A 14,758-nucleotide genomic window follows, 5' to 3' on the forward strand; every position below is an offset into this window, starting at 1 on the left:
CAGGGAGACCTTATCAACGCCTTTCTTTACTGAAGAGAGGCCAATAATAATGATGTGGACAGACTTTTTAGCAGGGCATGTTGTGATAGGACAAGGGGTGGTGGTTTTGAATTAGAAGAGGAGTAATTCAGGTCAGACGTGAGGAGGATATTTTTTACAATGAGGGTGATGAAACATGAGCACTTGTTGCTCAGAGAGGTGGTGGGTGCCCCATCCCTGAAGACATTCAAGGCCAGGCTGGATGGGACTCTGAGCAACGTGAGCTGGGTGAAGATGTCCCTGCTCCTGGCAGGGGCGTTGGACTAGATGACTTTTGAAGCTCCCTTCCAACTCTCTCTATGAATCTATGATTCATAACTCCAAGGAAAGCTCTAGGAAATAACACTTCAAGCACACAATCATAGAATCATTTGAGTTGGAAGAGACCATTAAGGTCATCAAGTCCAACCATAATCTAACTAGCACTAAACCATTTCCCAGAGAACCTCATCTATGCATTTTTTAGACACCTCCAGGAATGGTGACTCAGTCACTTCTGTGGGCAGCCTGTTCCACTGCTTCACAACCTTTTCCATGAAGAAATGTTTCCTAATATTAATTATGAACCTTCTCTGGCAGAAGCTGAGGCCCGAAACTGAACTGAGGATTCAAGTTGTGGCCTCACCAGCACGGAGTACAAGGGGATGATCGTTGCCCTGGTTCTGCCCACTACGCTATTCTTGAAGCACGCCAGGAGGCCATTGGCCTTTTTGGCCACCTGGGCACACGCTGGCTCATGTTCAGGTGCTGTCGATCAACGCCCCTGTGGGTGAAGAACCTTTCCCTCATGTCCAACCTAAACTTCCCCTGGCACATCTTTCTTCCATTCCTTCCATTTCTGTCATTGGTCACCACAGGGAAGAGATCAGTACCTTCCCTTCCTTCTCCCCTTGTGAGGAAGCTGTTGCCAGCATGAGGTCTCCTTTTAGTCTTTTCTTCAGCTCTGATGCTGAGAAACCCCTTGGCTTGCTTTCTAAATCAGAAAGGAGAAGCCATGACCTCCAGGCAAAGGGAAGGGGGATCCTGTCCCTCACACACGGCTCAGGGCTCTTCCTGGGACCGTGGGATGTGGGTGTGCAAGGCCGAGGGAAGGACAACACTGGTACAACAACTTCCAGCTTCCCCATGGGGCTGCAAGGAGGGAACGAGGCCCCAGTGCCACGAGGACAACATGTCTTCTCCTAGGCCTCAGTGGCAGAGACAGCTGCCATGGCCAAGGGGACAGAGACCTGGGTTCTGTTGGTCCCTTCCAGCCTTGCCAGCACCCTTGGCCATCTCCATCACAGGCTGTTCTACACCATCATATCCCTGCCCCTCTTTCCCTGCAGGCTGCAGACACCCATCTGGCTTCCCCACCTGCTCTCACCCCAGCATTTCTGGACCTTCACTGATGTGTCTGCACCCTCACTGGCTGTTCTTTGGAACACAAAGCCATGGGCTGATCCAGCTCCCTCTGCGTGACCTCTTGCACCACAGCCCTGCCCTTCCAGTCACATTTCTTCCTCCTGATATCCAGTCCTCACCTCCCAAGTTGCACTTTCTGACTCTTCCCTGCTTCTTCCCACTTCCAAGGAGAGCACGACCATCTAAGAAACTGCCCTTCATGCAGGGAACCCAACCTGTTAGGCATCTTGTGGTTTTTTACCTGACCAGAGAGAAGTAATTTCACCACGATCTTCTAAATCCCGTGACTGCTGTTGGCCTTTCAGCTTCTCTGATAGACACGACCATGTTCCTGCTGCTGTCCCGTCATGTTCTCAGGTGGGATGGACGTGACAACCCGTCTCCAAGGCCTCTTCCTGGGTAGGGCCTGTGGGTACCTTGGCAGAGGTTCTTTCCCAGCCATGTCCCTGCTGCTGGCCTGTCACCTCCAGAGACAGAACTGATCTCACATTCCCCTTCACAGCCACACACTTCTGAGTGGATTATGAGTTTCTGAGACACAACTGACCTCATAATACCAGCACCCATCCATCCCCCTCCTTAGCACCCAGGACCTGACCAAGACTGAAGCATGTTCTACGCAGTCCTACACCTGCCCCTCTTTCCCTGCAGGCTGTAGACACCCATCTGGCTTCCTCACCTTGTTCAAATTCATCAAATATATTTCCTACTAACAATGTGGATGAAAAGCACTCTTCTCTGGAACAGGTGTATTTCCGTTAACACCTTCTATATCTCCTCTTTTGACTTTTTTTTTTACTATTCTTCTACCTATTCTTTCTCCAGAAACCTCTCCAAGGCAAAAATTCTTTCAAATTACAGAATAACTCAGGTTTGAAGAGAGCCCTTGTCTCACTCGTCTTGTCTCACCCTCCTGCTCAGGGCAGGGTCAACCAAGTGAGGTTGCTCAAGGCCTCCACCCAGCTTTGCATCATCCTCAAAGGTGCTGAAAGTGCACTCTGTTACATCTTAGAGGGGGAGAATAAAGATGTTCAACAGTGTTGGCCCAAGTGCCAGTCACTGAGAGATGACACTAGTAACTGGTTGCATGGAGGACTTTGTACCACTCATGATATTTGGGCTTAATGGTTCAGCATCCCACCCAGCATCCACTTCTTGAGCCCCATCAGCACCACTCGGCCCAGAAGGACACCATGGCTGAGGCCTTGCAAGCACCCTGTACACAACATGCCTTTCTTTCCCCTGTCCATTTGGGTTCCGCAATCCTTCCTTTGCCTTCACATTCCAGGAAATGGGTGTAGGAGGACATGTCCCATCCCTTTCCCAGGGAGGGAGGTAGGGTGACCAGCCTGTAACTCTCCCAGTTCCTATTCCTGCTCTTCTTGAAGATGGGTTTGAGGTCTGCGTTTTCTAAGGACCCCAGAACCATTCTGGTTTCTATGGCAATTTTGAGAGCACAATCCGGAATCATGGGAAGGGTGACGTAGCAGACAAGAACACGTGCAATGAGCCTGTCCAAGGCAGCTGAGATGAATCTCACTGGTCAAATGGGGTTTGTTCCTGTAGTCAAACACAGAAATGTCCGGGTTCTGTCAGGTGTCAACATCTGAGCTGGCCTCATGGACTCCTTATGCACCCAGGGCTGCTCAGAGACAGAGTCTGTCCCTTTTACACAAAGAGGCAGGTGTCACAGAGTCCCTCTCGACCTCCTGTTGCCAATCCCAAAGGGCGGGAGACACCTGAGCCCTGTGGTGTGTCACCCTGCTCTGCACTCATCTGACTTGTGCCGTGGCAGGAAGAATGGACACAAGGAGCTCGCTTGAAGGAAGCACATCCCAGTGCTGCATTCCGGCAGTTAACAATGGGATGTTACTTCCAACACCAAGTGACCTCAAGATCTTGTCTGTCCCACAGGCCTTCATGGAACCCTAAGGAATAGTTGATGGTGTTTGTGATCACTCGGGTTCATGTCACCTCAAGTACATGATGTGCGTGCTCACAATTCATCTGTACAAAGCAAACACGAACTGCTGAACTACTCATTCAGTGTCCATCCACGGAGGGAAGAACAACCTCTGTGGGTGAGAGGCCAGTGCAGGAAAAGGTGGTTGTGAGGGGCCAGTGCATGATGATTGACCTGAGGCTCCTTCCGAAGGGGTGTCCAGTGCACAGGGGCACAGCCCAGACCCTGCTCTGCTGGTCCTGCAGGTCTCTGGCAGGAGGCCTGGCTGTGAGAGGACACTGCTGTGTGCCCAGCCCTGCACACACACACTGTGCAGCTGCACAATGGTGTTTCATCTGTGGGCCACATTCTTGTACATGTTCTTGACAGAAACTTTGCAAGAAGACCTAAGCCTCCAGGCACTGCCCTAAAAAGATCACTTTTCTTCATAGAAGCACTGTTACGGAGGCCAGCTCTGTCACAGCAGTGCCCATTGCCTGTCCCTGCCTGCGCTCACAGGACTGACACACAGCAGGACGGTGACCAAGCTGCCAGAGCACTCAGGCCTTGCACCAACACAAGGGATGAGAAGGAGAGTGTGGGAGTGGAACGAGAACAGCTCTGGAAGACCAAGGGCTGCTGCTCCCTGGCAGCGCTGCCAGACTGGGACTCTGCTCCCCTCCACTACTGCAGACAGAAACTGTCCCTGCAGCTCCAAAAAGGCCTTAATAGAAGATCTCAGGGGAGAAATAAATCAAAACGAAACACTGCAGGGCCTTTTATTCTTTTTTTAATAAAAATAGAAAAAAGGGCTCCTCATTTCCATAGACACGTGGTCAGAAAAAAAGGCAGACAGTGAATTAGGAAAGGAATGACAACATTATGACAAAACACAACCATAACAACAAGAAACGCTGAGAATGTAATGAGTTACACTATAACTGCTATGCAGAGGGCGAGAGTTTATTGCTGTTTATAATTGTAAAAGTGCAGTTATCAATTTCCACACTGAATCCTGGAGCTCCTGGTTCCTCATGCTGTAGATGAGGGGGTTCACTGCTGGAGGAACCACCGAGTACAGAACAGACACCACCAGGTCCAGGGAAGGGGATGAGATGGAGGGGGGTTTCAGGTAGGCAAAAATGCCAGTGCTGATGAAAAGAGAGACCACAGCCAGGTGAGGGAGGCACGTGGAAAAGGCTTTGTGCCGTCCCTGCTCAGAGGGGATCCTCAGCACAACCCTCAAGATCTGCACATAGGAGAAAAGAATGAAAATAAAACATCCCTCAAAAAAAAAAAGCACTAAACATGAGAAGCCCAACTTCCCTGTGGTGGGCATCTGAGCAGGAAAGCTTGAGGATCTGGGGGATTTCACAGAAGAACTGGTTCACAGCATTGCCCTTGCACAGTGGCAGTGAAAATGTATTGGCCGTGTGCAGCAGAGCATAGAGAAACCCAGTGGCCCAGGCAGCTGCTGCCATGTGGACACAAGCTCTGCTGCCCAGGAGGGTCCCATAGTGCAGGGGTTTGCAGATGGCAACAAAGCGGTCATAGGACATGATGGTGAGCAGAGAATACTCTGCTGAAATGAAAAAGAGAAACATAAAGACTTGTGCAGCACATCCCAAAAAGGAGATGGCCCTGGTGTTCCAGAGGGAATTGGCCATGGATTTGGGGAGAGTGGTGGAGATGCAGCCCAGGTCGAGGAGGGAGAGGTTGAGGAGGAAAAAGTACATGGGGGTGTGGAGGTGCTGGTCACAGGCTATGGTGGTGATGATGAGGCCGTTGCCCAGGAGGGCAGCCAGGTAGATGCCCAGGAAGAGCCAGAAGTGCAAGAGCTGCAGCTCCCGTGTGTCTGTGAACGGCAGGAGGAGGAACTGGGTGATGGAGCTGCTGTTGGACATTTGCTGTTTCTCAGCCTGGGGCTCTGTTCAAAGAAAGGAAACAATAACTTAACATGAGATATAGACTCCTGTGAGTAAAGCCACTCCATTTTTCACAGAAATCATCATACTGAAATGCATTTCGTTTCTCTGTTGTGTGCTGGCTGAGTGTGCTGTGAGGAGCAGAACCTCTGCCCATGTGCTACCAAATAACCAGCTTTGCTCTGCTGCAGTGGGAAAATGGGACCTCCTTCATGACAGCTCCAATGTTCACAAGGAATGTCAGATGTAATCCAGCTTCTTGGAAATGTTCAATATCTGCACTCATGATTCTGTAAAGAGTGGGCTGCAGAGGAGAGACATAGCATGACTTTATAAATATTTTATCTGTGTCCTTTATTTGTCACCACCATATCTGGTGAGGGAGAAAAATCCTCATTTTCATGAGGGAAAATGTGAAGAGTCTTGAGAGAGGACAGGCGAAAAGCCTCAGTTTTCTGTGGCTCAATGCAGAGTCAGGAGAGCAGTGGTGTCCATCAGTCTTTTACTCATCTGCCCTGTGCTTTTTCTTGTTCAACCCAGAAAATGAGTACAGACTCATACTGGAGAAGGAGAGCCCTGCTTAAAAGGGCAGAACTGCAAACTCTTCTCTATCCCAGCCCAGAGGTGGAGATGTGATGGAGAGAGCAGGACACAACCCCTCACCCAGAGAAGCAAAGGACTCTGGCAGGAGAGTGCGGACCCCAAGGAAAGGCTCAGCACTCCTGGCATCCTACAGCAGAGCTGGGCCTTTCTGGGGGCAGCTGGTGAGCCCAGCAGGACAGGCAGAGCAGAGTCAGGGCTCCTGGAGATGGGATGTGCTACAGGGACAGTCCGATCATTGCCCAGCAGACAACCCCCAGCAGCCACCTGCAGAGCAGGAGCAAAAGAGCTCCTGACCAGCCCCTGCTCTGCTGCCTGGAGCTGTCCCTGCCTGCAGCTGTGTCTCTGTGCCCAGGTCTCCTCCTGTCAGTGTCACAGACCCCATCCCAGCCGCTGTGTGCTCAGCTCTGCCCTGCAGACCCCTCCCAGCAGCCGGGCACTGCCCAGGGGCAGCTCTGTGTGGGCCGGCTCTGGTGGGAACATCAGACCAACAATAATGAGCCTGGAAAAGTCATCCTGATGCCATCTGTATGCCAGGGTGTGTTGATTTCTGATACTCACACTTTTATTCACCTCTCAGAGCAAGATTTCTGGAATTTCTGTGCCTCCTCCTGAACTGAGATATTAATTTCTGTGTCCCCTTGACCACACAGACAACCCTGGAGTATGAGAATGATAGAATAAGATCCTTTGCTTTCACAAAGCCCCTGTCTTGCTGTGCTTCTTTAAAAGCCTCCTGGGAATGTCCTGAAGTGATTTGGAGCTGCGAGCAGCCCTTACACACACAGCACCCACTCCATAGCAGGACCCTGCCCAGCCAGAGGTCGCTCCTTCCCCCCACAGCTTCTCCCCTCAGTGTTGTTGGGATCTCCCCGGGCAGGCTGAGCGCTGACCCTGGCAGGCGGCAGAGTCCCTGCCCCGGCACAGCCCTGGGGTGCAGGGACCCTGCTCTGCAGGACAGCCCTGGGCACCCCTGGGTGCTCACCCGGCCTGACAGCTGTTCAACATTGCTTGAACAAGAGCCCCCTCCATACAGATCCCACAAGCTGTGCCTGTGATAACTTGAGGAGACACCTCCAGGAGCTACAACTGCATTGCCCTGGACCCAGAGACTTACCATGTCAAGGGCTGCAAAGTTTTCTCCCCCAGTGAGCTCTCAGTCATCCTCCCAATCCTGACCACCTTTAATCTCTCTCTGACTTGCTCGTCTCCCTGAGATCCCCAGGCAGAGCCCTCAGCCCTGCTGCGCTTTGCAGAGGAGCTGCTCCTGGGCAGAGCTGTCTCTCTGCAGCGCTGCCGCTTGCCATGAGCTCCCTCTGTCCCAGGAGCCCAGCCCAGCTCAGCAGCACAGGAGCAGCCCCAGGCACTTTAATGACCCCTCTGGTGGCTTTGGTGCTGAGTCCATGAGCCTCAGACCCTGAGAGGCAGTTGAATATACCTCTCAAGAAGTCAAACTCAGATGCAAACTCCAAAGTTTCTTGTAATGTTAATGGGTCCCAATGAGGGACACAACTGAGAAACCATCCCCAGGGACACTTAGAGCAGAAAACTGGAGTCAATGATGAAAGGTCAGGAAAAGCAAAGTAAAGGTCTCTCTGATGCTGAGTAAACCTGGATGTGTTTCATTAACCAAAGGGCCAATCCCTGACCCCCAGACCCTGGGAAATCAGATCCCGTCCCTCCCACGTTGCCCAGGGCTCTTCCTGGGACAGTGTGATGTGGGGCTGTGCAAGGCCAAGGGCAGGACTATGGTCCCACACCTCCCAGGTTCCTGGCTGGGGACAAGGAGGCCATGAGGCCCCTGTGCTGTAAGGACAAGGTGTCTCCTCACAGGCATCAGAGGTGGACACAACAGCCATAGCTGAGGGGAGAAGGAGCTCATGTCTGTTGGGGGCTTTCAGCCTTTTTACATCCCTTGACCATCTCCACGACAGCCTGTCCTATGCTGTGGCATCACCTGCACCTCTTTCCCTGCAGGCTGGAGACATCCCCCCTGCTGCCCCACCTTGCTCTTGTCTGAGCATCTTCCTTCCTTTGCTGATATCTCTCTGTCCTCCCCAGCTGTTCCTTGAAGCACAAAGCCTTGGGCTGATGCAGACTCCCTCTGGGTGACCTGCTCCACCACAGCACTGCCCTTCCACTCACATTCCTTTCTCCTCATGTCCAGCCTGGTCCTCCCCAGCTGCATTTTGTGCCATTATTTCTTTCTTATTCTGTTTCCCACTATGAAGAAAACCTCCACCCTCTCTGAAACCACCCTTCCAGCACTCTCAGGCTACTCCTACACTGCTGCAGCCTCCCCAGCGCTGCTGGGCCAAAGCAGCCCAGGTCCCTCAGCATCCCACACCATGGGCACAAGGTCCTGAACCCTGCCTTGGCACAGCCCTGCACTCTCCAGTTCCTCCCTGCTTCTCCAAACTGGGAGCCGCACACTGGCACACACCCGTGTGTGTGGGGTCACACCAGTGCTGAACCGAATGGGATGAGAACTCCAGGTGTCTGGGTGCCCACGCTCCTCCTCATGCAGCCCCGTGTGCAGCTGCCTTGTTCATGGTGAGCGTGCAGCACGGGCTTGTGTGGCGGCCCTTGTAGTGCCCAGGCCCTTCTCCTCAGGGTCACTGCTCAGCGTGTCAGGTCCTGGTCTGTCCTGATGGATGGGGTTATTCTCCTGCCCTGATACAGAACTGGCCACTTCTTTTAAAACTTAAGAGATTCCTTATGCTGTAACTCCAATTTTCTCCAGGTTTGGACTCTCCCTGGACTGCTGCAGTCTCAGCCCCTCAACTTCTGGCCGAGGCAGAGACCAGTCACCTCAGGAGCCCCCGGTGACCCCAAAGTAAAGGGTCCCTGGCCTCCAGGGCTCTCAGAACTTTCTGATAGGCAACCCCAATGTTTCTCCAGGTCTGGACTCTCCCTGGGCTGAAGCTCCGTTTGCTCAACTGTTAATGTTTCCATGCAGATGGCTTATCTGGATGAAAGTGTCTCTCCCAAGATAATAGCATGAGGAGTTACAGGACACCACATATAGCCCCTCCTGGAGAAAGTGCGGAGTCTTGGGGGACTGATACTCATAATGCCAGAGGTCTGGACTTAGAGGGGAGGTTCTCTTTCATGTGGGAGAGCAGCAGGAATGCGTAGAGCTCTGCCTGGGGATAGATAATGTCAGATGAAGGTTGAAGAGTCAGCATGAGAGGGCAGAAAAACATGGGCAATGTTGTGGTGGGTGGACATCAGCTACAGGCTCCCTGATCAGGAAGAGGAATTAGATGAGACCTCTTTCAGACAAAGGAAAGAAGCCTCATGTTTTCCGGGCCTGTGTCCTTGTGGCAGATCTAAGATATTCCAATAGCTGCAAGGTACCAGCCATCCAGGAGAGTTTTGCAGCTCATTGACAACATCTTCCTGAAATGGATGACTGAGGAGTCAGTGAACTGAGGTGCCCTGTGGGACTTGACACTTACAAACCAGAAAGAGTTGGTCAGGGAAGTAACAGTCGGGGATGAGAAAGTGGAGTTGAGGCTTCTGGAAGATGATAACAAGGCAAAGAGCAGGATTTCAGGAGAGCAGACTTTGGCCTGCTGAGGGATCTACTTGGGTCCTGTGGGATGTGACCTTGGTGTCTGCAGTGCCTTTTCTCTCCCATTTTTTCCCTCCTCTCTCCCACCTGCTGTTGTGTAGCATTTTTTACCCTTTCTCAAATACAATATTGCAGAGGTGCTGCCAGCATCACTGAGTGGCTCAGATTTGGCAAGGAGTGGGTCCATCTTGGAGCCAGCTGAAATCGGCTCTGTCTGACATGGGTCAAACTTCTGTTGTCTTCTCAGAGAGGTGACAACTGTAGCACACCCACACTCACTCCCAGTTCCAAGACTTCGCCATGTAAATCCAGCACAGGGTGACATCATGTTGGGTGTTACAAACTACTTGATCATGGAGAAGAAATGGAAAAGATCTTCTGTCAGCAACACGAGGAAGTCTCCAGTCAATGAGCAGGTTCCTATGGGGAACTGAAATCCCCCTGACATTCACTGGCCAGGCAAAGCTGTGGATACCAACAGTCCAAAGGATCTTGGGCTGACTTCTTAACATGTCTACCTGGTGGGCCAACAAGGGTGATGCTCACCTGGATCTGGCACTGGGAAACAAGGAAGAGCTGGTGAGGGCTGCGAACATCAGTGTCCACCTTGGCTGTGGTGACCAGGAAACTGTGGGGTGCCAGGCACCAGAGGGGAGGGAGGAAGGGCAGCAGCAGAGCACAGGCTGGTGGACTCCAGAGAAGACTTTGACATACTAGGAGACAGCAGCCGATAGAGGTGGTGACATGGAAGTCTGTCTGATGGGTGAAGGAGCTCAGGAAATCTGAGAAGCCTTGCAGGACAGCCTTGTGCTCCAGAGGAGTGTGATTCCTCTTGAGCTGCCCTGCATCAGGCACCCACTTTCCTACACTTGTTATTTGTCTTCATCAGAAAATGCTCCAGATCAATAAGATACCACCTCTTCAGGAAATGGGGAGGAGGGTGAGGGGGGAAGGCAATAGAAGAAATACTGATGTATTGCTATTTATTATGGAAATGCTCTCTGTTTGGCTATTCCTGAAATCTCCCTAATCATCAACACCAGACTTGAAGCCTTTAGGAAAATGATGTACAGAGCCTTGGCTTGTAAGGGCATTTTGGATGTTAATGGGCCCTCTGCTGCCATGATCCTGAACTGCACCTACTGAAAGAATGAACAAACCTCTGATGAAGTAAAAGGCAGAAGCAAAGCCCAAGTTTCTGAGGGCGTTTGGGACCCCATGAAGGGCCAGCACTGACACGGCTGTGAGGGAAACAAGCAGTCGAGATCCCTGTCCCTGGAGGCTGGTGAAGGAAAGACTTGGAGACACTGGTTACAGGTGGTGAGGGCAATGTGGAGGTGGCTCTGATGCCATGTCAGCCCTTGATGCTTGTTTATCACCAGAATGGCTGAGCCCTGACCCCTGGGGCTTGGTAAGTATTTCTCAAATGTTTTTCAGGGATTTGCCTGTGGTCAGGGTGAGTGTTTTGTGTTTTGGGGGTGGGTTTTATGTCAAGTGCTGTTGCTTTAACTGCAAGGCTCTGGTTTTCTGTGGAGTTGGAAATGCCTGGGAGTTGCTTCACAGCTTCTTTCATACACCTGGCAATGGTCACCAATCACCTCAATGTCCCAGTGTCAAACTTGCTTGGATCCTCTATTTGGATCCATATCCCATCACTGCAGGAGGTTCATGCCTCCACCAGTTTCATGGATGTTTCCTGAGGTCCGTGCAAGTGTGGGCAGTGTAAGAGAGGAGCAGAGCAGGGTCAGCTCACGGGCCATGGCTGAGCACAGCCACCCCAGCAGCAGCCATTCCCTATCTCCCAGGCACAGCCATGCCCACAAGATGGCAATGTCACTACCATATATGATTAGCTCAAGAGAGGCCTTTCTTCCTTCCATATTCCCAGGAAAATCTTCCTGCTGTTCCTCCTCCACGTGCAGTCATCAACTGCTTTCCGTTTCTGGGCTCAGACATGGCTGTAAGGGTTCACTAAACCATCAGCCATCTCATTGCTTCTCCCTGACTTGCCCTGACCCTCTCCCACACCTACACGTGGCCAATCGCAGCTGCTCAGGGGCTCCCGCTCTCCAGAAGAGACCTTGAGCTTCTTGGTTCTTCCTGCTGCTTATTATAAACTTCCTCGCTCTCTCCAGAGTTCATGGTGAACTTTCTTGTCCTAACAGCCCCTTTATGACCATGGCTTACTAAACGGTTGTCTTTTAATGATCGTTGGTGCAGAAAGGGTAGTCATGGGAAAGCACCCAATATGTCAAAACTGATGCTGAGTGAAATGCCATGAAGACCTGATGAGTTACCCCCATTGCTGTGTCTCTCCTGGACGGAGTCTGTCCTGAGAAGGGGATCCAGCTTCTGCCCCTCTCTGCAGAGGCACATGAGCAGTGTCCGTGCACCTGGGGACACAAAGGGTGACTTTTGCCAGACCACCCTTCATCTGAACCACTTAGATGTGTACTTATAGATGGGGTATCATGCTTTATACTGCAAACAGCTATTTAATTTGCACTGCCAGTGGGGCTACCACTGATGCAGAGTGAAATGTGGGAGATAATTATATTGAGGCAGATTAATATTTCTTCAAATTTTATTTTGTACTGACACTCTTAGAGAAATTACACAAACACTTGAAGGATTATTCATGCCTTTTAACATGATTATCCACAGAAGACCCAGCAGATTTGCATCTCAAGAAACTGGATGCCAGAGTCGAAGGGAAGGATGGCTTAGGCTCTGTCCTGGGATCTGGGAAACTGAAACATGCTCCCATCTCCCCAACACCCTGCCCTCCTCACTGAGGGGTTCTGAGACATTCTGCCAATGAGGTCTGAACTCTCAGGCATGACAAGTATCTTATGTCTAACTGCGCTTAATGGTGTCCTGCCAGCTCAGGATTTTATCTTCCATCCCTGGAAGTATTTAAAAGATGTGGAGAGGTGTTGCTTAGGGATATGGCTTAGTGGTGGCCTTGGCAGTGTTTGATTTACGGTTGCACTCCATGTTCTTAAGGGTCTTTTCCAGCCTAAATGATTCTATGATCCTATGATTCTATGATTCTATGATTTGGGTTGAAACCATTTCAATTCCCATCACGTGCATCTTCCCTCAGAGGCTGCTGTTGTGTGGCACAACTGTCCTGGCTCTCCAGGCAGGTTAGGCACTGGTTTGGTGCCTGCATTGGAAGTCTTCCCCTTCCTGGGGTAAAAGACTCTTGATGGTGACTTTGATGTCTGGCTGATGTGCAGACTCCGTACATGGATGCTGACACCTCTTGAGCAACCTGCTCTAAAAGGATTAAGGAGTTGGACATGAGGAGAGCAAAAAAGAGGAGACCCTGGGTTGGGGCAAATGAAAAGGGATGCAAAAGTTGTGGTCCGGCATGCTTCGGGTACTTGTAAAGCAGCCCTGCACCTCATGTGAATTATTTCTGTGGTCAGGGAGAACTTGAGAGCTCTCCCTAAATGGAAAATACAAAGGGGAAGGAAGGACAGCATCAGCCAGGCTCAAAGGGAGCTTGGGAGGTGTCTTGACCAACCTCCTGCGCAAAGGAGGGTCAGACCAGATGACTCAGGGCTTTATCCAAACACATCTTGGACACTTTCTGGGACAGAGTGAGTGCACATGCCTGGGAAACAGCTTCCAGTGCTTGACTGTCCTCATGACTGCAAAGTTTCTCCCTTCCTATAGCACCTTTCCAAGTCCAACCATCCAGATTGCTTTTTACCCATCGACTTACACACTGACACAGACCATAATATCCTAACTTGGACACTCTAATATTGCAGGGGATGATGATGAATGTCTTCCTGACTTCCAGGTAACAGACCATCAGTGTTCTCCCTGCAACCAACAATCCTGTCCTTTCCTCACAGAAAGCAAAGAGGATGAACAGGCACAATGGACCCTGGGTAAACCCCATCACCTTCTCTTTCAGACACCCAGAAATGGGGTCCCAGTGGACATGCTCTGGTGCACAGTTTTGAGTTCCCCTGCTCATCTGTTGGCCATTTTTGAAAAGTGCACACACTGCGTGAGAGGTGCCAGTGGTCAGGGAGTCCCCCCAGTGTCCATGAGCTTTCAGAGATGGTGGAGAGTGGCCTCCCTGTGACATGGTCCTGCTGTCTCAGCTCCTGGGATGCTGCCCCTCCTGTCCCATAGACTGGTCAGGATTGTGTTAGTTCCAGTGACCCCTGACTTGATCCCCATCCACTGCTGATTGTTTTCCTCCAGATTCCTGTCTCATGTCACAGTGGCCTGAGAGAACATGCTGGTGAAGATGGAGGACAAGAGGACACAGAGACTCTCACCTCTTTCTCTTATTAAATTCATCAGTGGCCACACGGTGTCTTTGTTTCTCCTTTAACTGTTCCTGAAGTAGGAACAGATCATTATGGGGCCCTTGAATGTCCTTACAGGTCTAGACTGAGTTTTGTTCTGGACTGTTGCTGTGCTTGGAGGCTGCTGTCCTTGAAGACCAGATGAACTAACTTCTGCCACCCTGCCTTGGCAGTTTATTCCATCCGTGTCACAGCTCTGTCTGCAACACTGACAGCTCCAGCTCCCCCAGTCAGGTCCCTGGCTGAGGACATTGCCTCACATCTGGGCTGAACCACCCCAGCTGTGGCACCAGGAAACCTCTGACCGCCACAAGGAAGCCTGGTACCAAGTGTCCAAGAGCCCATGTGAGCAAAGGATTTGCTTCAGAGCAGAGGCATGACATGGCCATAAGATTGCTGAATGTCTTTCTAGCCCTAGGACAACAAACACAGAATAAAATGCCTAAATTCATTCAACTGGAGATATTCTTCCCTCTAGCTTGGAAAATTTAGATCTTTGCTGGTGTCCTGTCTAATGATGGGTCAAGAAAAGATGACTGTCATGCGCAAATTCTAATATGAAGAATACTACTCCAGGAAGGAACTGTCTCTGTAGAGGTAAGAGAAGAAACATCACTGATTACTTCACACTGTTTCATGGGATGCTCCCCTGGAGCCCCAGGAACACCACAAGGGAGCCCAGAGCAGACAGAGAAAGTGCCACCTTGGGCTGCTCCTGTGCTGCTGAGCTGGGCTGGGCTCCTGGGACAGAGGGAGCTCATGGCAAGCGGCAGCGCTGCAGAGAGACAGCTCTGCCCAGGAGCAGCTCCTCTGCAAAGCGCAGCAGGGCTGAGGGCTCTGCCTGCAGCACCGAGGGGATGGAGCCAGGCAGAGAAAGTTTATAGACAGTCTGGGGTGGGAGGACAAAGCTCTCGCTCACTTGGAGAAAAATCTTCAC

The 14,758-nt window shown here is 51.2% G+C and overlaps 1 pseudogene; it reads right to left on the reverse strand.

Annotated features, from left to right (window-relative positions):
* Positions 1–4,358: 4,358 nt before the first annotated feature.
* On the reverse strand, positions 4,359–5,289 carry LOC135999701 (olfactory receptor 14A16-like; annotated as a pseudogene).
* Between the last annotated feature and the right edge of the window lie 9,469 nt (positions 5,290–14,758).

This window comes from Caloenas nicobarica, chromosome 29, assembly GCF_036013445.1.
Source record: "Caloenas nicobarica isolate bCalNic1 chromosome 29, bCalNic1.hap1, whole genome shotgun sequence".
NCBI classification, from domain to species: Eukaryota; Metazoa; Chordata; class Aves; order Columbiformes; family Columbidae; genus Caloenas; species Caloenas nicobarica.